The following is a 26,171-nucleotide window of genomic DNA, read 5'->3' on the forward strand; positions in this document are numbered from 1 at the left end:
GAAAAAGTTGGCTTATAACTCAACATTCAGAAAACTAAGATCATGGCATCCAGTCCCATCACTTCACAACAAATAGATTGGGAAACAATGGAAACAGTGACAGATTTTATTTTCTTGGGCTCCAAAATCACTGCAGTCGGTGACTGCAGCCATGAAATTAAAAGATGCTTTCTCCCTGGAAGAAAAGATATGACCAACTTAGATACTATATTAAAAAGCAAAGACATTACTTTGCTGACAAAGGTCCATCTAGTCAAAGCTATAGTTTTTCCAGTAGTCATGTATGGATGTGAGAGTTAGACCACAAAGAAAGCTGAGCCAAAGAATTGATACGTTTGAACTGTGGTGTTGGAGAAGACTGTTGAGAGTCCCTTGGACTTCAAGGAGATCAAACCAGTCAATCCTAAAAGAAATCGATCCTGAATATTCATTGGAAGGACTGATGCTGTAGCTGAAGCTCCAATACTTTGGCCACCTGATGGGAAAAGCTGACTCATTAGAAAAGACCCTAATGCTAGGAAGGATTGAAGGCAGGAGGAGAAGGCGATGACAGAGGATGAGATGGTTGGATGGCATCACCAACTCAATGGACATAAATTTGACCAAGCTCGGGGAGATAGTGAAGGACAGGGAAGCCTGGTATACTGTAGTCTATAGGGTCGCAAAGAGTCAAACACAACTGAGCAACTAAACAGCAACACAGATACAGATATGAGCGTTGGACCATAAAGAAGGCTGAGAGCCAACGATTTGATGCTCTCGAATTGTGGTGCTGGAGAAGACTCTTGAGAATCCCTTGGATTGCAAGGAGATCATACCAGTCAATCCTAAAGAAAATCAACCCAAATATTCATTGGAAGGACTGATGCTGAAACTGAAACTCCAATACTTCAGCCACCTGATGCAAAAAACTAACTATTGGATAAGACCCTGATGCTTGGAAAGACTGAAGGCAGGAGGGGAAGGGGATGACAAAGGATGAGATGGCTGGATGGCATCACTGACTCAATGGACATGAGTTTGAGCAAATTCCGGGAGATGGTAAGGAACATGGAGGCCTCGCGTGCTACAGTCCATGGGGTTACAAAGTGCTGAACATGACTTAGTGGTTGAACAACAACAACAATCAAAAGTTCTTAGAGATTCCTACTTACTGTTATTACGACCACATCAAAAAAACTGAACATCGTCTCCCCTTAGTAATGGAAGTATGGTCCTAGCTTTCCTCCATACACTTGCTCAGAAGAAATTCAGAAACATCTACTGGCCAGTCAGTTAGGTACTGAAACCTACCAAGTCCTTGAGACTTTCATGGGGTGAATTAAGAAGGGAACAAATGCAGGAGTTTGGCAAAGCAGAAGTTTCAGACTTTTCCCTCTCAATTATCTGACTTCTGTTCTTAGATCTACCCTACTTTAGTTGATGAAATGAAGTCCCTATTGCTTATCGTGGGTGAAAATGATGACTAGCCATACACAATCCATCAGGGTAGCTGAAATTGCTCAGGCATCTCCTTGTACCCCCAACTAGATGGCTGTTATATAGTGACTGCTGTTATACACTTTTAATGTATACAGTGCTTCATAGCTAAGGAGCACTCTTCCTTACACTGACTCATCTCCTTCTCACCACATTCTGGTAAGAAAGATACAATTTCATTCTCCCTGATTCTCACAGACAGAAATCTCTTGAAGATTTCTCTCAGGATTGCATTCGGGTCATCTTTTCATGTCCTTCTCTAGCTCATTTTCTCTATTAACTGGAATCTAGCTCACCTTCTTCCCCTTAGCACAGGATTTTTTTTTTTTTTTCCTTTCTAACCTCATCCCTGGTCAGTATTCTCCTTCTGGCAATCCTTTCCTCCGAGCTAACAATCCACCATTATCTGTCCCATTTTTGTTAGGTTTCTCTCCCTCTGCCTCTGCCCCCATCGCCCTTGAGCTTTAAAAGCAACTGCATTAGAACTTAGCATTCAGAGACAGCTATTTCTCACATAAAAATAGGTGCCACCAAAATGCAAATAGGATCAAAATGGGGACTTTTATACCAGGCATATCCTTGGACAAGCAAATCGAAGCTGAGGGAAGGGTAGGCTCCTGAGAACTGACTCCCTGCCCCCATCTGGCATGATCTCTGCACAGTCTCAGCCCCCATCTCTTCTTGAGAACCCACTCTCTAAACTGCTTCATGCTTCTTTGTAGCCCAGGAAAGCTGACCTTTATAGGCTCCATGCCAGCTGCCCTCCAGCTTCTGGTTGGGTGAAGCAAACAGGTATCAGAGGATGGAAGAGGAGAATGAGCAGATGTGTATCCCCTGGTTCCCTCCCTGCGATGCAGATCCTCTTAGACATTCACCTCCTATAGCCACAGCTACTGCCGTCCCTGGCTCCGGGGAGTGTCCCTCCCTGACTCATTTAGGTTAAGGGGTGGTAATGGCACCTTCCATTACGAACTGCAGTTGGTAGGAGTCATCCTTCATCATCCTTGTTAGTTTCCTTGCCCCTGTCCACCTTTGTGTTTCCCTTCATTAAAGTCTCCCTAGTCAGCACATCTGAGGGTGACCTGCCACACAGGGTCCCTTCACAGAGCACATGGTGCTCAGCAACTCCCCACGCACCCCCCACAATGATAGCAACAACTGCAAATACCTTAGCAATAAACAATTAGCTAAGTTAACCCAACAGGGTGCAATGACCTAGAGAAATGTATCTTAAGGCAGATAAACACTGGGGAAAGAAAAAATGTTTTCATTTCCTAGGGCTGCCATGACAAAGGACTACAAACTAGGTAGTTTAAACCAATAGCAATTCATTCTCTCACAGTTCTGGAAGCTAGAAGTCCGAAATCAAGGTGTCAGCAGGGCCATGCTTCCTTAAAAGGAAGGGGAGAACCCTTCCTTGCCTCTTCCAGGTTCAGGAATTGTTGAGGATCCTTGGTTTTCCTTGGCTTGAGCTGGAGCCCTTCAGTTTCTGCATCTGTTATCACATGACCTGCTCCCTGTATGTCTCCACCTTCATGTGGCCTTTTCCTCATTTAGTCCCGGTCCAAATTCCCCTCTTCCATAAGGACATCAGTCAAGTTGAACTATGGCCCACCATAATGGCTTCATTTTAACTTGATTACATCTACAAAGATCTGATATCCAAATAAGGTCCCATTCTGAGGTCCTAGGGGTTAAGATTTCAACATGTCTTTTTAGGGGACACAATTCAACCCATAGAAGATGGGTTCAGAAGTATAGGCTGCTAGATGTCTGTGACTGCTTCACGTTTCTAAAGAGACCAAAGCGGCAAGGCATGCTGTCTACAGCTGATTAGTACCTGCCAACACAGCACCTGTGCCTGCCTACAGGGCTCAGCGTGGGGGATTTAAGAAGACACCAGCCGCCTGGACTTGTTCGCTGCAAATTCAGTACGACTTGTGAGCCAAAATATCAGCTCCTCTAATGAAGCTGTGAAAAGGTGAGAAATGTAATAGGTCGTGTTTGTGAAAGACTTGAGGAAGCTCCGGGGGAATCCGCTGTCTATGGTGATGACCTATAATCATAGGGGCTATATTTAGACTCTTCCGTTACAGAAAATGATACCACGTTTGCACTGGTCTTAACATGTTTATTTTCCTCAACATGTTTTTGAGTCCATTACTGCTTCTTTCAAAGACACGAACTCGAGAAAAAGAATCTCTGTTCTGAGTCCACAGACTTGCTACTTGGGTGTTCCAAGCTGGCAACTGGTATTTTTAACAGGTTTTTTTTTTTTTTTAATAGAATCAAGGGACAAAAGTCTGGTGATATCTTTAGATAGACTGAAAATCTAGAATTCTTAAATCCCAAGCTATAAGCTACAATTCTCCCTTGCTTGACCCTATAAAATCAACTCAGTGTTTCTCAACAAGCTTTACCACCCTAGAGCATTGCCCGAACTCCTCTACCCAGCGTTTCAGATCCACAGTAGTCTCAAAAAACCACATGCACATCTTATATCCAATCATGTCATTCCTTTTACTTATTTCGTCAGCAAATACTTTAGTCACCTACTGTTTGCTTAGCAGGCATTGCAAACAGCAGGTTCAACTGTGTCTCCCAAAAAGATACACTGAAGTTCCAACTGAACCAGGACCTGTAAGGGAACCATGCTGTTTAGTCGCTCAGTCGTGTCTGACTCTTTTAGGGACTCCATGGACTGTAGCCCTCCAGGCTCCTTTGTCCATGGGATTTCCCAGGCAAGAATACTAGAGCAGGGGGCCATTTCTTTCTCCTGGGGATCTTTCTGACCCAAGGATCAAACACAGATCTCTTGCATTGGCAGACGGATTCTTTACCACTGAGCCACCTGAGAAGCCCAAAGGGAACTGTACCCAGTACCTGAAAATGTGATCTTATTAGGAAATAGGATCTTTGCAGGTACAATAGAGCTAAGATGACGTCATACTCTCACATACATCAAAAATAAACATATGGTTACCAAAGGGGAAGGTGGGAGGAGGGATAAATTGGAAATTTGGAATTAACAGATACACAGTACTATATATAAAATAAACAACAAGGACCTACTGTACAGCACAGGGAACTATATTCAATATCTTGTAATAACCTATAATGGAAAAAAATCTGAAAAAGAATATGTGATTCACTTTGCTATATACCTCAAACATTGTAAATCAACTTTGTTCAGTCGCTCAGTTGTGTCCGACTCTTTGCGACCCCATGGACTGCAGCCTACCAGGCACCTATGTCCATGGAACTTTCCAGGCAAGAGTACTGGATTGAGTTGCCATTTCCTTCTCCAGGGGATCTTCCCGACCCAGGGGTCAAACTCAGGTCTCCCACATTAGAGGCAGACGCTTTACCATCTGAGCCACCAGGGAAGCCCAGTTATATATGAGGGAGGGAGTAAATGGGTGAAAGTCACTCAGTCGTGTCCGATTCTTTGTGATCCCATGCACTGTAGCCCACCAGTCTCCTCTGTCCATAGAATTCTCCAGGCAAGAATACTGGAGTGGGTCTGGGGACATGCCCTGGAGGTGCCGGCCCGAGGCAGCTGGTTGTTGACAGATCCCGGCGCCAGATCCAGCCCCCTAGGGGAACCATGTCTCCTGTAGCTTTGGGTGCTACCAGTTGTGCCAGGCGCACGGCGCTGTGCAAGAGGAGACGCCGTTTGAGTTCTCTGTGAACGTTTGGAGGAGGAATGCCAGAGCTGCTGGCTGAAAGCTATCCAGACAAAAGAAATATCCCCAGGATGGACTCTCTGGTTCTCTTCTTGCTCTACCTGGCTTTGGTGCTGGTTGGTTTTGTGATGATCTGCATCGGCTCAAAAACCCATTACTTGCAAGGCCTAATCAGCAGAGGAGCACAGATATCTTCATATATAATTCCCAAATGTCTTCAGAGAGCCATGCTAAGAGTGCTTCATCACCTCTTCCATACAAGAAACTACACCTTCGTTATCCTGCATCTCACCTTGCAAGGGATGGTTTATACCAAATATACCTGGGAGATATTCGGCCTCTGTCAAGAGCTGGAGTTTTTGTATTACATTTTTCTGCCTTATCTACTGCTGATTGTAAACCTGTTTTGTTTTTTTTTTTGCCCTTAGTTGTGTAACCAACCCTGGTACCATAACAAAAGCAAACAAATTACTGTTCCTTTAAGTTTATGCATTCGATGAAATGATGTTCCCAAAGAACAGGAGGTGCCCTACTTGTGATTTAAGGAAACCAGCGCAGTCCAAGCACCAAGTGTGTAACTTGTGTGTGTACCAGTTTGACCATCACTGTGTGTGAGTGAAAAACTGCATCGGGGCCTGGAACGCCTGGTATTTCCTCTCCTACCTCTTGATGCTGACAGTCTCAGCCACCACCATGGCCGTGGTGAGCACCATGTTCCTCGTCCAGCCGGTGGTGATGTCAGACTTGTACCTAGAGACTTACACTGATGACCTCGGACACTTGTAGGTTGTTGACCCTGTCTTCCTTATTCAGTACCTGTTCCTGACCTTCCCAAGGATCCTCTTCCTGGTAGGCTTTGTCGTGGTGCTGAGCTTCCTCTTGGGGGGCTACCTATGCTTCTGTCTGTACCTGGCTGCCACCAACCAGACCACTAACAAGCGGTACAAAGACGACCGAGCCTGGTGCCAGCACTGCCGCCATATGGCCAGGCCCCCATCAGCAGAGTCCCAGGCTTACCAGCACATCCACTCCCATGGGCACTGCAGCAACCTGCGAGAGATCTTTCTACCTGCCGCTGCACATTATGAGAGAAAGAAGAAATAGGGATGGGAAGAGTGGTGCTGGCTTTTAAATACAGTATACATTTATTTATACATATGGATACTTTCTAAAAAAAAAGAATACTGGAGTGGGTAGCCATTCCCTTCTCCAGGGGATCTCTTTACTGTCTGAGCCACTATATATATATATATATATATGTATGTGTATATATATACACACATTCTTTTTCAGATTCTTTTCCCTTACAAGTTATTACAAAATATTGAGTATAGTTCCTGTGCTAAACACTAGGACCTTGTTGGATCTATGTGTGTGTGTGTGTGTATTTTAATTCATCCTAATTTATTCCTCCCCTGCTTTCCCCTTTGGTAACCATAAGTTTGTTTTCTATGTCTGTGGGTCTATTTCTATTTTGTAAATAAGCTTATTTAAAGATATGAAATTCTTTTTTTTCTTAAGTTTAAACCTTTCAATTTGTATCAGGACAGAGGAGCCTGGTAGGCTGCAGTCCATGGGTTGCTAAGAGTCAGATATGACTGAGCAACTTCACTTTTACTTTTCACTTTCATGCATTGGATAAGGAAATGGCAACCCACTCCAGTGTTCTTGCCTGGAGAATCCCAGGGACGGGGGAGCCTGGTGGGCTGCCCGTCTATGGGGTCACACAGAGTCGGACACGACTGAAGTGACTTAGCATAGCATAGCCTGAAGAAACAAAATTCTTAATAGAAAATGCAGGAGAGGTAACTGTCAAATGAATCTGCTGTGCCTCCCCTCGGACCTCTGACAGTAGCCCTGAGCAACACGAACGCCATCCCCTGGGACATGGCCAGCCTGCCCAGTGTCTCCTCGGAGAAGCCCTCCCTCCTGTCTTTTCAGTCTTGCTGGCTCCTGACTCTTGTTCTCTGCTTCCCGGCTCCTAATTCTGATACCTCTTCTACTTGGCCTTTGGCTCCTTCCACTCACTGCCCTGGGAGCCCTCATTCCTTAGTCTCACTGTTTATCCCTTGTGCATTAGCCCACAGATCCCTAACCTTGAGCGTTAGTCTTGCCATGTCTCATGTCATCCTAGGTTTCATGGTCATGGCTGGCAAACCTACACCCCCAACCCCCCCAACATGTGTGGAACACGCTGCTGTCACACATGCATGTGTGGGGCAGAACATGCCACCATCACTGTGACAAGCATGCCCCGATGGACTGTCTCAGCTGAAGTTCAGGATGGGGACCTGGACTGTGGGGGGCCGGATGTCATTCACCTGGGAGGAGGGGAGAAGGGCGGTTCATAGTACCAAGCAGTATGCCAGTGACACGCTGACATGAAAGTCCTCTCAGGCCTTGGATGCCAAACCAAAGAAACAGAGGAACATATTCAACTAGGTCTTCCCTTTACTGCATTAATTCCTGAAAGATAGTTGTTTCAGTTAAAGTCACTCTCCTCCCTTTCAGTTAACAAAGGGTGCAGAGCACCAAACAAACCCAAAGCACACCCCACTCCAGTACTCTTGCCTGGAAAATCCCATGGACAGAGGAGCCTGGTAGGCTGCAGTCCATGGGGTCGCTAAGAATCAGACACGACTGAGCGACTTCACTTTCTCTTTTCACTTTCATGCATTGGAGAAGGAAATGGCAACCTACTCCAGTGTTCTTGCCTGGACAATCCCAGGAACGGGGAAGCCTGGTGGGCTGCCGTCTATGGGGTCACACAGAGTCAGACACGACTGAAGTGACTTAGCATAGCATAGCATATGCATTTCCCATAGCTGATTGTAACTACAGGATTTTCAGTTGCAAGTTTCAGAAACTGAATCACACGGTCGCAGGCAAAGTATCTCATATTTGTGGCTCATACAGTGAAAAAGTACAGGAGAGTAACTGTCATCAGAGCTTGATTGAGGACATCAAACTTGGCCTCTCTCCATCTCCTGCCCTGGTTTCATCTCTACTGGCTACATTTAGGCAGACACTCCTCATGCAATGCAGAACAGTCCTCCGATGGCTCCAAGCTCACATCCTATCACTGTAACACCACCAGTGCAAAGGAAGCTTCTTTCTCCCAGGAGATTCTCAAAAGTTCAGAAATTGAATCTCATGGCTGGGCCCTGACCTCAGTCATGGGGCTATCTCTGAATCAACCACTGTGGTCAAGAGAAAAGGATAAACCACATAGTCTGAGAACTGAGAAGAGGGCAGTTCTTCAAAAGAAAATCAGCGCGCTATTACCTAGGAAGAGGAAATTGATTCCTAGGAAGGCAAAAATAACAAATGTATTCTACAATGCATCCCTACCCTCTTATTATTCCTATACAACCTTCTTTCCATTTGTACAATTTCTATAATCCATTTTCTATATAATATAATCTATATCCCTAACATAGTATAACCAAACCACACGCATCTAAAAATTAAATCACACCCTCTCCAGTCATAAACAATCCAAATTATGCCATTTTTATACCCAGGTCCAAGACCAGGCTCTCTTAAGTTATGTGGGTTCCTCTGAATGAGGTCTGGATATAGCACGTAGAGTTTGACATCCTTCAGACTAAATGACAGACATAAATACTCCCAACGTATACAGCAGTGTTCTTGTAAACAACAGTGAAAAGAAAATAGGATAATACAATAAATGTCTCATTTGGAAATGAGAAGGGGAAACAGGCCCTGATAAGCAGCCTTTACTGTGTTCTGCTGGACAAAAACAGTAAGGACTCGTGGGCTAGCAGTGAGTGGGGTCCTTGCCAGACCATCTGACAACCCCGGTTCTGCTCTGAGAGAATCCCCTCTGCCCGTTGTCCCCCATTCCCATCTGAGGAGAGACACTGGGGAGGACTCACTTCCAGATGGCGCAGGTTGCAGAATTTGGGCTTGCCTCAGGGCTGAGCAATCACAAGCCCCCTTGGCCATGCTGAGATTTCTCCAGCAAAATAAATCCCTCAGAAGCTCACTACTTACTACTCTTTCAATTTGCATTTGGTCATTTCATGGAATATTAACCAAAGCAAGAGATATTGTCCTTAATCTAAACTCTGGCTTGGGAGTTTGGTTTCTTAGCAGCAGCTTGAGGGCTCTTCCCTCCTTCTCAGCTTAATGGCCTCCACTTTCTCATCTGCATCAGTAAAATTCCAAACCGGAGCCTGGAAAGGGAAGATTCAGCGAAGCTGCCTCTCAACCGCAGCCAGGGGATAATTATTATTTTAATGAATCATTGATTTGTACTCTCACAACCATCTCTCTTCTTCCATAGCCTATGATTAGAAGATTTTTTTTTAATGTTATTGACAGAGAAATGCTGAAATCACACATGAATGATCACAAAGTGAGCACACCAGTGTAACCAGTGCCAGGTCAAGAAATAGGACATCAGGGCTCTCAGAAGCCCCTTGTGTGCCATCCCAATCAGACCTCCTCCCATTTTCCCAGGGTCTCCATTCGCCTCATTTCTAACGCCGTAGGTTGTTTTTGCTTATTTCAAAGCTTACATAAATGGAACCCTACAGGATGTGTTATGTCAAGCTTCTTCACTCAAAATTATATCTACCAGATTTAGTCCTCCTGGTGACGCTGGCAATAGTGTGATCGTGTTCATTGGACTATAGAGTTCATTGCAATTATTTACCCATTCGCTGTTGATAGGCGTTGAAAGTTTTCCACTTTGGGACTGTTACAAACAATGCTGCTAAGAATATTGTTGCACCTTTTGGTATATATGCACTCATATATCTAGGAGTGGAACTGTTTGGTAATAGGATACGCACACATTCAATTCTAATGGATAATACCATGTTTTTCCAAACCACCTATTTACATTCCTACCAGAAGTGTCTGTGGGCTCCAACAGTTCCTCAACAACATGGGTATGATCTGTCTTCTTTATTGTAGCTGTTCCGGCAGAACCTATAGTGGGATCTCCTATTTGTTTTCATTGCATTTCTCTCATGACAGATGAGGTTGAGCATTTTCTCATGTTTATTTGGATAGTCCCTTTTGTGAAGGCCTGTTGATCAGTCCTGCCCACTTTTCTATTGGTTTGTCTCTTATTTGCTTATTTGCTCCAGATATGGGCTCTTTGTCAGTTATATATGCTGTAGTATCTTCTCCCACCCCGTGGCTCGTATTTTCACTCCACCATGATGTCTTTTGATGACCATGAGGATGAGCTGCAATCAAGCTCAGGCTGCTTCCTGGTTTTAGTCTTCTGTTCTGTTCTGTTTCTAGTCTTCCTGCTTTTGCTGGGACAAACTTCATCATAAGGCAGAGAACTCACCTCTTCCACCCTTACAAGGTATAACTTCACCTGGCTCTCAGTTATGAAAGGCAGAAAAGACCTTTTTTATCGACATTTTTTTCCTCTTTTTCTACTTCTAGATGGACCAACTTTGAAAGAAGCTTGTCTCTTTCTCATAAAAAACTCACTGAGCACTTTAAGAAGCAGCCAACACATTCCACAGGCTAAGACGTTCTACAAGGACTTTAATGATTCCAGTCTCAAATGGCACACGCTCTGTGTTCCAAGAAAGAATGGGCAGCAATTTAACTAGATGCCTTGTTAGAGCATAACAAAGATAGCTAACTTCTCAGCTAGGGGTAGTCAGATCCCGCCTGACCTTCCATTCTACCTTAGATGGTACTAATTTTAAAGTCTATCACTTGGGCACTTCCCTGGCAGTCCAGCGGTTAAGACTTAGCTTTTCAAAGTGAGTGGTACACGTTCAATCCCTGGTGAGGAAACTAAGATCCCACATGCCTGACAGCTAAAAACTCAAAACATAAAAACAAATAAATAATAAAGTCTATCACTTGTAACACTTCATGGCTAGAGACTGACACCTAGCTGGAATCTTTCACAATTCAAATTAGCTCCTGTGAAAAAAATGACCGGGGGAGTGGCAGCGGGGGTGGGGGGGCGGGGGTAGGTGACAGATTTATTAGGTCACATAACTGAGTAGTCTCAGTATAAATCAGTCATAACTGCATGCTGCCACTGCTACTACTAAGTCGCTTCAGTCGTGTCCGACTCTGTGCGACTGCATACAGGGGCTCAATTCCATTTGGACCAAGCTTCTCACTGTCTTTCCATTTTTCTTTCCTCTGTGTTAGCACTGTGTGCCATTCATGGGAATCTTCTGGCAGTCCAATAGTTAGGACACTATACTTTCACTACTAAGGGTGTGGGTCCAGCCCCGGTCAGGGAACTAAGATCCCGCAAGTCATGCACTGCAATCAAAAAAAAAAAAAGTAGTCAAGTGGCATTCATTGTGTTAGCACGTGTATCATTCATGCATTCAGGCAGGCAGGCAAATTCACCACCAACAGTTTTAACTGGCATGCTATCTTCTCAGACTCCAGGGTAAGTAGAACATGTCTTTTCCTAACAGTTCAAACAGAAGTCCTGAAATTTATCCTCAGATCATGTTCCCACTTGCAGAATTTTGGGAAAGGGTCCCTTCCCCCTCCCTCCACAGCCGGAGGAAAACCAGTGAGTGCCACTGAAGGAGGCCCAGTGGATATCCAGCAGGTGAAAATAAAAGATGTTCTCAACAGTCATTTACCAACGGAAAGCATCTTGATAACTTGGAGGAAACAGTATGACTTATCCACCCATGGTCCATTTTCTCTATTCCTTCTTCCTGGCTGACGGAGTCTCAATTTAGCTTGCTTGGAAATACGCCCAGTTTCAGGCCATGAATCATAACTGGTTTAAACTAAGATTAATAAACACACTTCCCTTTTCCAGATTATTTAATGAGTGGATTCATAACAAACTCTGGTGGCTAAGACGAAGAGAAAATCTGCTGGGGAGGTGTATTTCTGGGAAAGATTTTGCTCCCTGAAGGGAAAAGAGGTCCAGGCAGAGAGTTCACTCGCTGTCCTGCCCACCCCTGAGCCCACTCTCGGTTCCTGCCTTTGGACATCATTTCACAGGGATGTGATGCCTGGAGCTGCTGCAGCCATCCAGTAAACCGGAAGGAGAAGGCCAGCAGAATAAGCAGAGACTCCAGCTCAGAGCCCTTGAGGTCATGGAACTGCTCATCCAGCTCTAGAGCTACCACATCCAGGCTGCTTGTTAGGAAAACAGTATCTATGAAGCTGGGTTTTCTGTTTCTTACCACTAATACATTCTAACTCTTCCATGACTATTCACTACGAACACACATAAGCCTCTCTTTATGCAGCAGCAGCAGGCAAGGAAGAAGCAGGCTTTCAGCCAACCACCCATTGCCAAGTTAAAACTACCTGTATTATCGCCAACCCATAACGAAAAAAGGAACACAAGCCACAGATGCCCATTCTGCCCTTGACTCTCCACCACTCTTTCCCTTGACTTAGGTTGAACCCCATGAAATTGATATTTAGCCCTTTCTGACCTACAAGAAAAAAAAGCTATTTCATATGGTTCAATCTAATATAATCTCTTTACCAGTAGGGATGTTCTTTTATACCCCTATACAAGGCTGTCTCTATGTTAACAAGTATTGTTGTTGCTGTTCAGTTGCTAACTCGTGTCCAACTCTTTGCGACCCCATGGCACTGCAGCATGCCAGGCTTCCCTGTCCTTCACTGTCTCCCGGAGTTTACTCAAACCCATGTCCATTGATTCAGTGATGCCATCCAACCATCTTATTCTCGGATGCCCCCTATTCCTCCTGCCTTCAATCTTTCCAACTATAGAACCTGAGAAATCATTTCCCAGCCATAGTGAATCTTTGAGCAACATTTGGAAAAAATAATAATAGTAAACAGTGCTAGAGGAGATGTGACAGGGGCAGCTGTTGTTGAGTCACCCTAGGGAATAGGCTTCCTGCTCATCGACTGGGTTCCCAACCGTGGTCTCTGGACACTCTAGACTAGCACTAGCCAACAGAACTTTCTACAGTAAAGGAAACATTCTGCTCTGTGCTGTCCAATACGGTAGTCACTAGCCACATATGGCTGCTCAGGTCACTTGAGCATGTGAGATGGGGCCTAGTATGACTGAGAAACTGAATTTTAGTGGCATTTAATTTGCATTAATTTCAACTTCAATAACCACATGCTGGCTGGTGCTGACCACACTGGACAGTGTAGCTCTAGATTCTTAATGACTGTTTCCAAGGCCTCGTTTCAATGGCAGAGACTGACCTTGGTCCTGCTCCATCATTTCCAGTAAAGTTAACTCTTATGGTAAATATGACCTAAACAGCAGATTGCAGAAAAAGCAATAACCAGCCTGAATCCTGAGCTAAGTCTGGTTGGAGAAGGTCAAGGCTGTGTGCTGTGCCCCAGTCACTCGATAGGACGGATGCTCGCTGCAGAGCAGGATATAATACACAAAGGCTGAAAAACCAGCAAGTGTTCTGGTTCACTTCTCCCCAGAAATTAAGCCTGAGGAAACCTCAGGCACTAATATCATCTCTTCAGTTTGGGTCTTTATTTAAGGGTGGTGAGGAATGTTGGTGACAGTTCAGTATTGTCCACAAGTTTCTCAGTCTCAATTGGGGTAAAACCAAACCTGTCGCAAGAAATGAAAGTGTCTGTGAATGTCTATGGTCCTCTTTCCCAACTCAGAATTCTGCTTGTTGCAGCAGGGGTCTAAAACCAAGCTAAAAGAACTTCATCTCCATTCATTTATCTATCAGTTTAGTATACAGAATGTCTCCTATGGGCCAAGAATCTCTGTATGGTCTGAAGATACAGAGATGAGCAGAACAAAGCCCCTGTATGCAAGTAGTTTACTTTCAAGTGGCTCATTCTAAAAAGGCTTTTTGAAAATTATACCTGGAATGATCCTGCAGACAACACATATTCTTAAACAAGGTACCCTAGCAGTTTTCCTATTGAAAATGAGGTTCCTTTGGAGAAGAGCTTAGTATCCTAAGCAATTTGCAAACATTCTACTCATTTGCACCCCTTTCAATGTCAGAATCTCTCCCAGGCTATGAGAGCAGGCTTCTAGTTTGGGGTTTCAAAGAAATTTTGAGACGTGTTGCATATATCATGGTAAGGAAGGTGATGACTGCCTTAACACATGTTCCATGCAGGACCTAGGAACAGCTTGATTCCTCAGAACAACCAAGGAAGTGAATAAATACCTCAAAGGCTCTGTGTGGTGAGCAGCTCAAGACATCAGCATTCTCTTCTGATCTCTCCAGAGTTTTAAACAACCTAATATTTTTAAACTCTGATTAGAAGATTCCAGGACTAGATATCTCTACAACATATTGAAGCCTGCGGGCTCATCCTGAGAATAGTCCAAAAAAAAAAAGACACCATCAGTATAGATCTAAGGGTACAACTGTAGGAAAACTTAGCTTGCAAATTGACTGCAGTGACTTCTTGGTCGATCTATGTGTAGTTTTGTTACCAAATTGGCCAACTGGACCTGTGTAGAGGTCCTAGCCTGGCCAGAGAGGGAGGCTGTTTTTCCAATAGGATTCAAGTAGCCAATAACAAAACAGATGCTGAGACTGGAACAGCACAAGCTTTATTCAATGGCCAAAAAAATGGAGAAGTGGGAACTTTGTTCACAAATCAACTTCTCAACCCAGTTCGTATGGAGACATCACATATGTAGGAGGATTGAAGTAAAAGGAAAGGATTTGTGGGAGGAATAGTCATGAGTTATCCAAGAACAGGGGTGTGGTTTGGACCCGGAATTGATGCAACTCTCCTTTTCAGTCCTTGTATGGGCTTTTCCAGTTGTTGTCATGGCAACTGTCAATGAGCATGGTGCTGGTGGGTGTGTCATAACATGCTAACGTATTACAATGAGCATATAATAAGGCTCAAGTGGAAGTCAAATCTTCCACCATCTTGGACCCAGTTGGCTCTAACCAGTTCTTGTTTTTTTTCTCTTTGCAGCTTCCTCCTAAAACTTAGATAAGAGTAACTGGTTTCTGTTCAAGGGAGGGGCAGGAGTGTGATTCTGGGGCAAGCCTCGATAACAGTTTCATTCATTCACTCACTGAACAAATATTGATTTCATGCAGACATGCCCAGAAATGTAATAAGTGCAGGAATCTCAAAGATTTAAAAATATATGGTATCTGATCTGAGGAAATTATAAATAAATTTAACTAATTTATTTATTAAATAAACTATAATAGAAGGGAGATAAGTACCAAGAACAAGACACACAGAGAGATTCGGTACCTCTGAGAGCAGAGAGGAAAAGCTCTGAGCTGAGGTTTGTGAGGAGCGGGTGTCAGAAAAAGCTTCTCAGGGGAAGCCAGACTGAGCTGAGTCTTGGAGAATTATCTGAAAATGATTATGATTAGAAGTGATTCTTAACTGTCACAGTGCATCAGAACCAGCTGGGAAAGAATCAAAGCCTGAGCCCATTCCAGGCCAATTAAATAAGCATTTTTGGAGGGAAGGCCCAGGCACAGGTGTTGTCCAAAGCTCTCAGGTGATTTTCATGTGCTGCTAGGGTTGAAAACCACTAATCTTGGAACTAGAGTGATAAGCAAGGGACGCTTCCTCTCTGTTGACCTTCTCGGGTCAGAAAAGTATTAAGTAGTCAGTGTAGGGTTAAGGCCTCGCTTTCTTCTTTTAAAAATACCATTCAAATTTCCACCTATTTTCTTACACAAGCGTCTCACTTCATTAAACTATAACCATACTCGTTGTTCCAGTTTTCCTGGCATTCAGAGGAATGCCTCCCTGGCCTGGAGGCCATACAACACTCAAACCCAAGACAAGACAATCAGTAACTGCTGTCCAACTCATCAAGAAAGAAAACACTAGGTGAGCCATCAACACTAAGATATGCATCTGGTCCTTAAACAATGGCCTGAGGTCACAGAAAAGGTCGGGGGATGGAGACTCAATGTCTTAGGAAAACTCAAGGACTGAGAGATCAAAAAAGGCCACAAAATTGACAAACTATGCATGATGACTTTTAAACCCACCGGTCAGGGATTGCATACATCCGGACCCCTAAACCAACCAAAAATGAACAGGTCAGTGTTGGCAAAGATATAAACTGTTGTGATTCTCACTGTTTTGGGACAATTTTCCCCCTCTCAGTCTCCATGCTGAGAGCTTTGTACCTTTACTCTCTGAAATAAAACTTTGCCTGTGCAAGTGTCTGCATGTCCATGGATTCTATTCTTTGGTTTAGTGAACAAGAGCTTGGATTCACGTTTCAGGGTTAGCGTGGAACCAACACAGGATTAAAACTAGACAAAACTCTACTTCATCATCATTGCAATGAACTAGCACAGCAGAAACAAATGACTGCTTCACACCCCACAACAGGCACTTGCATTAGCAAGACCAAGACATGAGAACAATTCAGCAATGGATGGTTTATGCGGAGAAAAATATGGCTGAAATTAAATGGTTCCAGAAAAATTTGAACCCTTAGTCTGGAGCAAATGTTTTATGGCTTAAATATACTTCCAACTTAACCTTGATTTAAGCCTTAAAATTAAAGCAGCACAAAACCGGGGAAAGAAACAGAAGTCCTGGCCTATTTATATACACCCCAAGCCCCACATCCTCTGTCCCCATGAGAAAAATTACACATAAATACGACTAAGCTAAACACCTAGAGTTGGAAAGAAGGAACATAGCGGGTAAAATGAAAAGAAGGATATAAAGTACAATAAGAGGTTCGATTTTTTCTAAAAGATTTTGCATGTAACTCAGCATATCCCTCTTTCTAGTTTGTATCACGTACCTTTATAAAAATAGAATTTACCAGCAGGGATCAATCAGCCCATGTATTATGTTGATTGAAATCATGGTTCCTGCAGCAAGGGCCCAAGGTGAGAGGCCAAAAAAATAAGAGACAATTCGATGGGGATGAGCTGTGCAGGCAGCAGGAAGAGCTAGTCCCTCCCTGACCCCCTGGCCAAGCAGGTAACCAATGCCCTGCTCTTTCCCAGGCAGGGCGTCAGTCATCCCCTTGGTCAATCCCCATATAAAGGTGCTAATGGGTTTCCTCACATTCCTTGGGTCTGTTTAAAGTACAGCTTTATGGCACTTCTCTGGCAGTCCAGTGGTTAAAATTTCACCTTCCAATGCAGGGGGTGTGGGTTCAGTCTCCAGTTGGGGAACTAAGATCCCACATGCCTCAAGGCCCCAAAAAAACAGAACCTAAAAAAACAACAGAAGCAATATGGTAACAAACTCAATAAAGATCTTAAAAATGGTCCACATCAGGTTCCTGTTGATGTATGGCAGAAACCAACACAATATTGTAAAGCACTTGAACATGAAAGTCGCTCAGTTCTGTCTGACTCTTTGCGGCGCCATGGACTATACAGTCCATGGAATTCTCCAGGCCAGAATACTGGAGTGGGTAGCCTTTCCCTTCTCCAGGGGATCTTCCCAACCCAGGGATCGAACCCAGGTCTCCCACATTGCAGGCAGATTCTTTACCAGCTGAGCCACAAGGGAAGCCCAAGAATACTGGAGTGGGTAGCCTATCCTTTCTCCAGGGGATCTTCCCGACCCAGGGATTGAACCAGGGCCTCCGGCATTGCAGGTGTATTCTTTACCAACTGAGCTACCAGGGAAACCCAGAATTTGAGTTCTTTGCCAAGAGGAGGTGATCAGTCTCCAATCCTCATCTCAGGCTGAGGCCCTTTGACCTGATTCCTGCGTCCAGAACTAGGGGATTAGGAAAAAAGGGGAAGGTTAGGAAGTGTTAAGGAGAGGAAAGAGAGAGGGAAGGGGAGAGAGGTCAAAAAAAGTCTCTTGTTCCTTACCCAGTTGGGGCACTCTGGCCAGTTGTCCATGTCAGGAGGAGACCATAGACAAAAGGGTCCCAGTTGCAGCCACTGGGTCTGGTCCATTGGCAGGCAAGCTGGCCCCTGAGTACCCCGAGTGGTCAGGATGTCAGTCGCAGCAAAGAAGAGTCCCCGCCAGAGTCGCCATTTGTTGCAGGAAGGGGGACCCCTTCCAGGGCCCAACACTGGGCTCTTGTCTAACACTCGGAAATGAATTGTTCGAGACAACACATGTGCTGAAAAAGCAAGAGATTTTATTGGAAAAGGGCACCCAGGTGGAGAGCAGTAGGGTAAGGGAACCCACTTGTCCTTCAATTAAAAATAAAATTTTTTAAATGTCTTAAATAAAGTATGCTGCTGCTGCTAAGTCACTTCAGTCGTGTCTGATTCTGTGCAACCCCACAGATGGCAGCCCACCAGGCTCCCCCGTCCCTGGGATTCTCCAGGCAAGAATACTGGAGTGGGTTGCCATTTCCTTCTCCAATGCATGAAAGTGAAAAGTCAAAGTGAAGTCGCTCAGTTGTGTCCGACTCTTAGCGACCTCATGGACTGCAGCCTACCAGGCTCCTCCATCCATGGGATTTTCCAGGAAAGAGTACTGGAGTGGAGTGCCATTGCCTTCTCCGTAAATAAAGTATAGCCTTAATATTTACACCATGATTTTCTTTCTGTATCTGCCTCAAAATCACTACAGTCAATTAAGAATACCTGTCTTCAGGATGTTAATTTGATAACTTGCCTTCTTTGTGAGAATCCTTGGTTATTAAGAACATGTTTCCCTATTGTAAATCCTGCACTAGGGCTCCTCAATGTTTTTGTTGTTAACTTTACCTTCCTAGGGTTTATCATCTGCCTCACAAGGTTCTTTCCCCAAGACAGGAGTAAAGAGAGGCCCACTTCCTACCAGAGTATAAAGATGACTGACAGAAAAAATGTCACATGAGTGACAGAAGTTCAGAATCAAAGACCCCTGAACAAAAACATTAGATAAAGCTAATCTGGTCCTTATGAACTTCAGTGTTCTTCTCCCTGAGAGGTACAGGTGATACTTGGTGATGGTTTAGTTGCTAAGTAGGGTCCAATTCTCTGTGACCCCATGGACTGTAGCCCACCAGGCTCCTCTGATCCTGGGATTTCCCAGGCAAGAATACTGGGGTGGGTTTCCATTTGCTTCTTCAGGGGATCTTTGCAACCCAGAGATGGAATCCAGGGGTCCTGCGTTGGCAAGTAGATTCTTTACCACTGTGACACCAGGGAAGCCCACGGGTGATACCTAGGGAAAGTGTAATAAGAATAATAACACCAATTAGTAGTAGTAGTAAAGCTGTTATCATCATTGTCATAATCAGGAATAACACTAATACTAATTAGAAGGCTGCTTTGCTTCCCTCACATAAATCGCAGTCAACAAAGAAAGTCATCAACTTTAGTAAACAGGCACATCCTGTGAGTTTTGAAGGGTTTCAGTGACGTGGGTGTTGAATGCTGGACAATTGTTTGATGGTACAGTATAGTCTCCTGGGCTCACCCCTAGTATCTCCAAACCCAGAGTCAGCCAAGTCTCACAATAATAATCATAGTAATATGCTGTGTGCTTAGTCGTTCAGTTGTGTCTGACTCTGCGACCCCATGGACTGTAGTCCGCCAGGCTCCTCTAACCATGGAATTCTCCAGGCCAGAATACTGGAGAGGGTCGCCATTCCATTCTCCAGGGGATCTTCCCAACCCAGGGATGGAACCCAGGTCTCCTGCACTGCAGGCAGATTCTTTACTATCTGAGCCACCAGGGAAGCCCAATCATAGTAATAACTGCTACTTATTAAGTGCTTACTATATTCAAATGTTGAGCTGAACGGTTACAAACCTTATCTCATTGGCAAAATAACCCAAGGGGGTAGGTATTACTATTAACTCCTTTTATAAATGATGGAACTGAGGCTGAAAGGGTTAAAATAACTGACCATCACACATGACCCAGCGATTCGACCCTGATCTGCCATGCATGGATCTCGAGAGACACGGATGTGAAAAGCGTAGGTTGGACTGAATTTTGACCCTGAAGGCTAGCTTCTAGCCCTGCCCAGGCTGCTTTGTATCTCCAAACCTCAGTTTCCTTGTGGTAAAATGAGGCCAGGCCTCCCGCCCGGCCTGTGTCACAGTTACTGTAGTGACCGAATGAAAAAGGTGATACCTGAGGGCAGGTATCACCTCTGTCTTGCATCTCTGGCGTTTTGCATTCAATAAATGTTTACGGAAGTAACAACGCATCCAAAGGTGCTTGGGAAGCTGTAGGATATCATCAAGTCCAAACTCATGAGACTCCTAAAGCGCTAGAGTCCGCAGCCCGCTTTGGTGAGGGCTCGCTCTGCTCCCCAGAGTGCTTGTGGATTCATGGCCCAACCTCAGGCCTCCAAACCTGGCGGTCCAGTGGTTAGGACTCCGTGCTTTCCCTGCCGAGGGTCAGTTCAATCCCTGGTTGGGGAACTAAGATCTTGAAAGCCTTGGGGTACATCCAGAAAAGAACACATTTCTCCTCAAAGAGAATCACTCTAGAAGCTGAGGTATCAATGCCTATTCAGGGAAGTACTTCAGCCCTCCTAAGGCTGAGATAAGCCCGGCCCCGAACCTGACAAAAACAGTGAGAGTTTACGCATCTTGGTTTATGGGATAAATCAGCTAAATATGTTCCTGGCCTGCCATTTCTGCACACTTCACAGGCTAATGCCCTGAGGACAAGGCTCCCTCTGAGGTCTGTTCAGCATCATGGGAACTCAAGTCGGCAGGGTTCATAGGGGTCACCTTCACCCCACCAGCCCCCATCATTACAGGAAAACTGAGAGGGTCAGGGGGACACACAAGAGATGAAGTAGCACACAAAATCCAAAGATATCCCATTGCCAGAACACTCATATTTGCCCACTACAACACATGGGGTGCCCCAGCTCCAGGATCCAGGTAAAATTCTGCCCCTACTTCCACTCTTAAAATAGCTTATCACTTCCCAGGCCCTGAAACAGAAGCTGGGTTGGGAGAGTGGGTGGAGCCATCTGGCTTTCTACCTCAGTCTCCTAAAATACCCCAGGAGGCCCAGAAAGGCCTCAAAGGGGAGAGGGTGTCACCATAGCGCTGCCTGGGGACAGATCATCTAGTAGGGATGATGCCAGGAAGGCAGAGGCTAAGAAAATATGCTGCAAGGTCTGCAGGCTGCCCCCTCTGTTCAGCGCTGTTCTGTCCACAGGCACCAAATGGCCCATCAGCTCCTGCCAGGCCAGCCAGAGCCAGGGCCCAGGCTCCTGGAGCAGTCTATGGAGACCTCTCCCAGGAGAACCAGGCCCCACAGTCTGGGGTGTGCAAAGGGTTCTTGCAGGCCCAGCCCAAAAGGCCAGAAGCCCACGACCCTTCATGATAGCATTTTTGCTTTGAAAACCAAGAATCTGCTGTCTGTGGCCTGTGGCATGAGCTGTGCTTTGAAAATACAAGGATGACTAGGACTCCCACCATCAAAGTTCACATTCTCGTGGAAAAGCCACAGATGGGGCCAAATAGTACAGTTGTCACTGCATATGAACTGAGGCCGCACCATGACGGGCTTCGTGTGCCATGCTGGAGCATATGGATTATATGTCTGCACTTGCGATCTCTAGATTTTGTGGGCTGCAAAAGATGACCCAGAGGGTGAAGGAAGAAAATATTAAATCATCCACCTATTTATTTTTATATAAATAAACACAAAAATAAGATCTATTAATATTCATATAAGCAACGACTTTCACACCTTCACCAGGTCCGCTCATTAGTGATGATTACACATCACTGAGGGTCTCCAGGGATCCTGGGAGCATGTAGACATTGGTGGGACAGTGGCAATTTCATTTGTGGCAGCACCACGTGACCTACTCCATACAAACCTAAGTCAGTGGAATTACACAACAGATCTAATTTTTAACTAACCACCCCAAAAAGGGGATAGTGAAAGTTGCTCAGTCGTGTCCGACTCTTTGTAACAGTGAAAGTTGCTCAGTCGTGTCCGACTCTTTGTAACCCCATACTATACAGTCCATGGAATTCTTCTGGCTAGAATACTGGAGTGGGTAGCCTGTCCCTTCTCCAGGGGATCTTCCCAACCCGGGGATCGAACCCAGGTCTCCTGCATTGCAGGCGGATTCTTTACCAGCTGAGCCATGAGGGAAGCCATTTTTTTTAATCTAAAAAGAAAATATGGGTTGATGTAATAATGCAAGACCAAGAATATGAATACCAAGAAAAAGGCAACCCTGACACATTGTTAGCAACAACAATATAATCAGATCTCACACATCAGCCAGAAAGTTTTTAAATTACCCAGAAGACAATTTGAAATGTAGCTTTACATTTACTGTTGGTAATGAACCTAATCATAAGCGTAAATGGTGCCTGAGATATTAGCGAATGATAGTAGAGAAACCATAGCAATTAACAAAGCATTTTAAAATATTGCTTGCATTATCTTTAATATGTCTTTTCTGAATTTTTATGCATGATGTGTTGGTACTGTAATGCACGTACAAAATTACAAATAAATGAGTGTGCATCTGCTGGGAGTGCACACGCAACACATTTCACTGCCAACAGTGGGCATTCAAAACGCCTTGGAAGTGACTGCCTTAAAAGATGCCATCCAGAGATAGCCTACACCCCCATCCCAACCCCGCTCCTTCCCGAGGCCTTCTTTGGCTTTTGCACTTGGCAACAGAAGGAAAAGTGTTAAGAAGCAAAGCTAGGCATTGCCATGTTCACAACTTTGTCAAAGACCGTCCCAAAGCATAAGACCTCCCGCTTTAACCAGACTGTTCCTTTCCGCCATGGCCACGTGCCAGAGAGGAAACAGATCCAGCTAAATTCAGCTCTGCCACTCGTAGAGATTTAGGGCAATTCACAACACTTCCACGCATGCAAAGTAAAGTTGCTGTACTAGGTGCTTTTATTTTTATGCTAATTTTTTTTTTTTTAATGTGGACCATTTTTTAAAGTCTTTATTGAATTTGTTACAATGTTTCTTCTGTTTCATGTTTCAGTTTTTTGGCTGTGAGGCATGTGGGATTTTAGCTCCCCACCAGGGATTGAAACTGTACCCCCTGCATGGGAAGGCAAAGTCTTAACCACTGGGCCACCAGGGAACTCCCTTGCTGTTCTTTATCTTAATATGTACTTGAGGAATATTAATTTTCCTTTTATGGCCACGGTTTTCTTATAAAAATCAATTCATGCTTATATGAGTGTTTATATGACTGCTAAAATATTAAGCAAGTCATTTAGCTGAAGTGCAGACTCATATGTCAAAAATTAGAGAGATGGAATGGATGGACGAGGAAACACCAGACTAGATAACCTCTATACGGTACCCAGGTCTGAAACTCAAATATGGTAAAGCTCTTACAGCAAATAATAGGACCTAGATAAGCATGTTTCAGTTTAGATTTCCCCATGTCTTAATTCATTCAGGCTACTATAACAAAAGTAGCACAGACTGAGTGGCTTAAACAACAAACATTTATTTCTCAGTTTTGGAGGCTGGGACCTCCAGGATCAAGGTGAAGGTTTTCAGGTTCTTCTGGCTGAGTCTTCACTTGGTGGAAGGGGCTGGAGCCTCTTTCATATGGGCACTAATTCCATTCATGAGGGCTCCACCCTCATGATCTAATCACCTCCCAAAAGCCCCATCTCCTAAAACCACACTGGGGATTGCAGTTCAACATACAGATTTCAGGGACACAAACATTCATTCCATCGCACTTGGACACAAAGGACTCTGGCTCTTGATTAAGATGAACAAATGCAAACCGAAGGATGATGACTGACACGGCCTCTGTGGTGAGAGCTTCTTTGAGGCAGGGACCCTGATCTCTGAGCCCAAGACCTTCACAGGACCCTCTGGGAAATCCTAGTATCTCTGGGCAGCTTTTTGTTTCTTTTTCCAGAAAAACGGAACAGGCAATTTGGTTGTTCTTTGAACAAAGAACAGTCTCTGCTATTCTGCTGTGAAATCTCTTATGGGAAGAAGTGACCAAATCCCAGGAAAGAAGACAGCAAACAGACTAATAAAAATGTGAGCTGGAGGCCCTGCCACTCATCCAGGCGCCATCTCCCAGCAGAACCGTGCGGGTTTGGTGCCCCCTACTGTCCCCTTCCTGCCTGTGTCTGTGTCTCGCGTTCTCTGGGTTCTGTGTCCCGTGTCCGGCGTCCTGTGTATCCCATGTTCTGCCAGAGACAGACATCCCCAACTGTGGTGGGCGGGAAGAGTCACTGCAAAATGAGCATGTAACAGTGGAATGAGGGCACAGTCTTGTAAAACTGCATCTGAAACATCAATGATAAAATCCATGACTGTTAAGAAAATCAAGGGCAGGGATGGTCCAGTAATTAAGACTCCTTGTCTCAATGCAGGGGGGCTTGGGTTTGATCCCTGGTCAGGGAACGAGATCTCACATATTACCACTGGCAGAGCCAAATAAAGAATTAATTAGTTAATAAATTTTAAAAGATCAAGTGCAGTGAAGTGGCTCTGCATCCCTGTCCCTCACCACTATAGTGAACTGCTGTGTGATCTGAGATGACAGCAGAACCTGCTAAGTGTCCTCAGCTAGACTGTCCCAGTGTCACCTGGATACACTGAGAACACAATTCCTGTATGCCAGCCCCTGTGTGCCTCTGAACTGAGGCTGGGAGCAGGCCTGAGGCAGTTCCAAGATTTCTTCAAGAAATTAATAAACTTCTATACTGAGTTAGGAGGCGCTGGAAATAATCCAAAAGGTATTTAGTATAGACTAGGAGCAGGGGCCCTGCTTTCAAAGGTTTTCCATCCAGGGGGAAAAAAAAGAGATAAAAACATAAATGGCTAAATAATACTAATCACCATTTATTGCCAGCCATTTATCATTATGCCCCATGTCAACAATACTGTGAACAGATCATCACCAGGTTACAGATGGGAAAAAGGGTTCAAAAAGGCCAAAGGACACCAGCCAGATGTGGTAGAGGCAGGTCTCAATCCCTGGTCTGCCTGGTCTGACTCCAAACTCCATGCTCTGCACCCCACATCCTCTATGCCTTGATCCTGTCACTCATGGGGGGAGCCGCAGCCACCCACGCTGGAGCAACTGGGCACACACTCGTGGACAGGATGGGTGCATATCCACCACAGGGTCCCCTCAAGGGTCAGAGGAAGGTCAATGGGTAGGATGGGAGATATACAAACATTTATTTCTTTTCTTTTAAAAAACAAACATGGTTTAAAACCATGACACAGTGTATCATTGGAGAAAAATAGCTTTAAATGCTAATAAAACTGTTAATTGTAAAAAATGTTTATTTGGTTAGTGGGTACAGGGCTACTCATGATATCTGTACAGTTCTATATTTTTAAAGAATTTTCCTAGATAATAGTTTTCAAGAAGAAGGAAAGACACTAGAAGCGAGTATGAATCCTCCAAGAATCAGAATATGAAATCATGAAAATCAGCAATCACATCTCAGAGAAGGCAACGGCACCCCACTCCAGTACTCTTGCCTGGAAAATCCCATGGACGGAGGAGCCTGGTAGGCTGCAGTCCATGGGGTCGCTAAGAGTCGGACACGACTGAGCATCTTCACTTTCACTTTTCACTTTCATGCACTGGAGAAGGAAATGGCAACCCACTCCAGTGTTCTTGCCTGGAGAATCCCAGGGACGGGGGAGCCTGGTGGGCTGCCGTCTATGGGGTTGCACAGAATCGGACACGACTGAAGTGACTTAGCAGCAGCAGCAGCAATCACATCTGAGCTTGACCGTGAAACCACAGGTTCCATCCTGGTGGAGAAAGTTCTCTCTATTTCACAGCAGCTTCCATCTGGGGGCCTCTGAGCACTTCCCAAACACAAATTAATTGCATCTCCTGTCACTTTTGAAAAGATGGAAGAATATTTTACAGATAGTTAAAGAGAGTCTATGGGAAATGAAGTGCCTTGTCTAACATCACACCATGAGATGTACACTGCACTGAGACTAGAGACTTGGAAATTTGACAGGCAGCCCTCTGGCCTCACCACAACTGTGATGGGTCTCCCCGATAAAGATGAACAGGCCACCGCGTCGGCGGCTCCCTCAGAACTGACATAGCGTAATGCACCATGCTTTGAAGGAACAGCCCTGACAGAGAGGTCAGCCTCCCTTTATTCACATGAAGCCTCATCTGAAAATATCCTTCCACAC

At 44.8% G+C, this 26,171-nt stretch overlaps 1 long non-coding RNA gene and 1 pseudogene across 7 annotated transcripts in view; one reads left to right on the forward strand and one right to left on the reverse strand.

Moving 5' to 3' along the window:
- Positions 1 to 5,053: 5,053 nt before the first annotated feature.
- On the forward strand, positions 5,054 to 6,283 carry LOC147356847 (palmitoyltransferase ZDHHC4 pseudogene; annotated as a pseudogene).
- An 11,893-nt stretch (positions 6,284 to 18,176) lies between these two features.
- LOC147356848 (uncharacterized) overlaps positions 18,177 to 26,171 on the reverse strand; it is a 66,354-nt gene continuing 58,359 nt past the window's right edge. For all 7 annotated transcript variants that reach the window (XR_015143567.1, XR_015143566.1, XR_015143564.1 and 4 more), the window contains one exon: positions 18,177 to 19,217. This is a non-coding gene — a long non-coding RNA (uncharacterized LOC147356848). The remainder of the gene's footprint in view (positions 19,218 to 26,171) is intronic.

Source organism: Bos grunniens, chromosome 16 (genome assembly GCF_055505025.1).
Source record: "Bos grunniens cultivar Pamir isolate PY7600 chromosome 16, Bosgru_T2T1.0, whole genome shotgun sequence".
Lineage (NCBI taxonomy): Eukaryota > Metazoa > Chordata > Mammalia > Artiodactyla > Bovidae > Bos > Bos grunniens.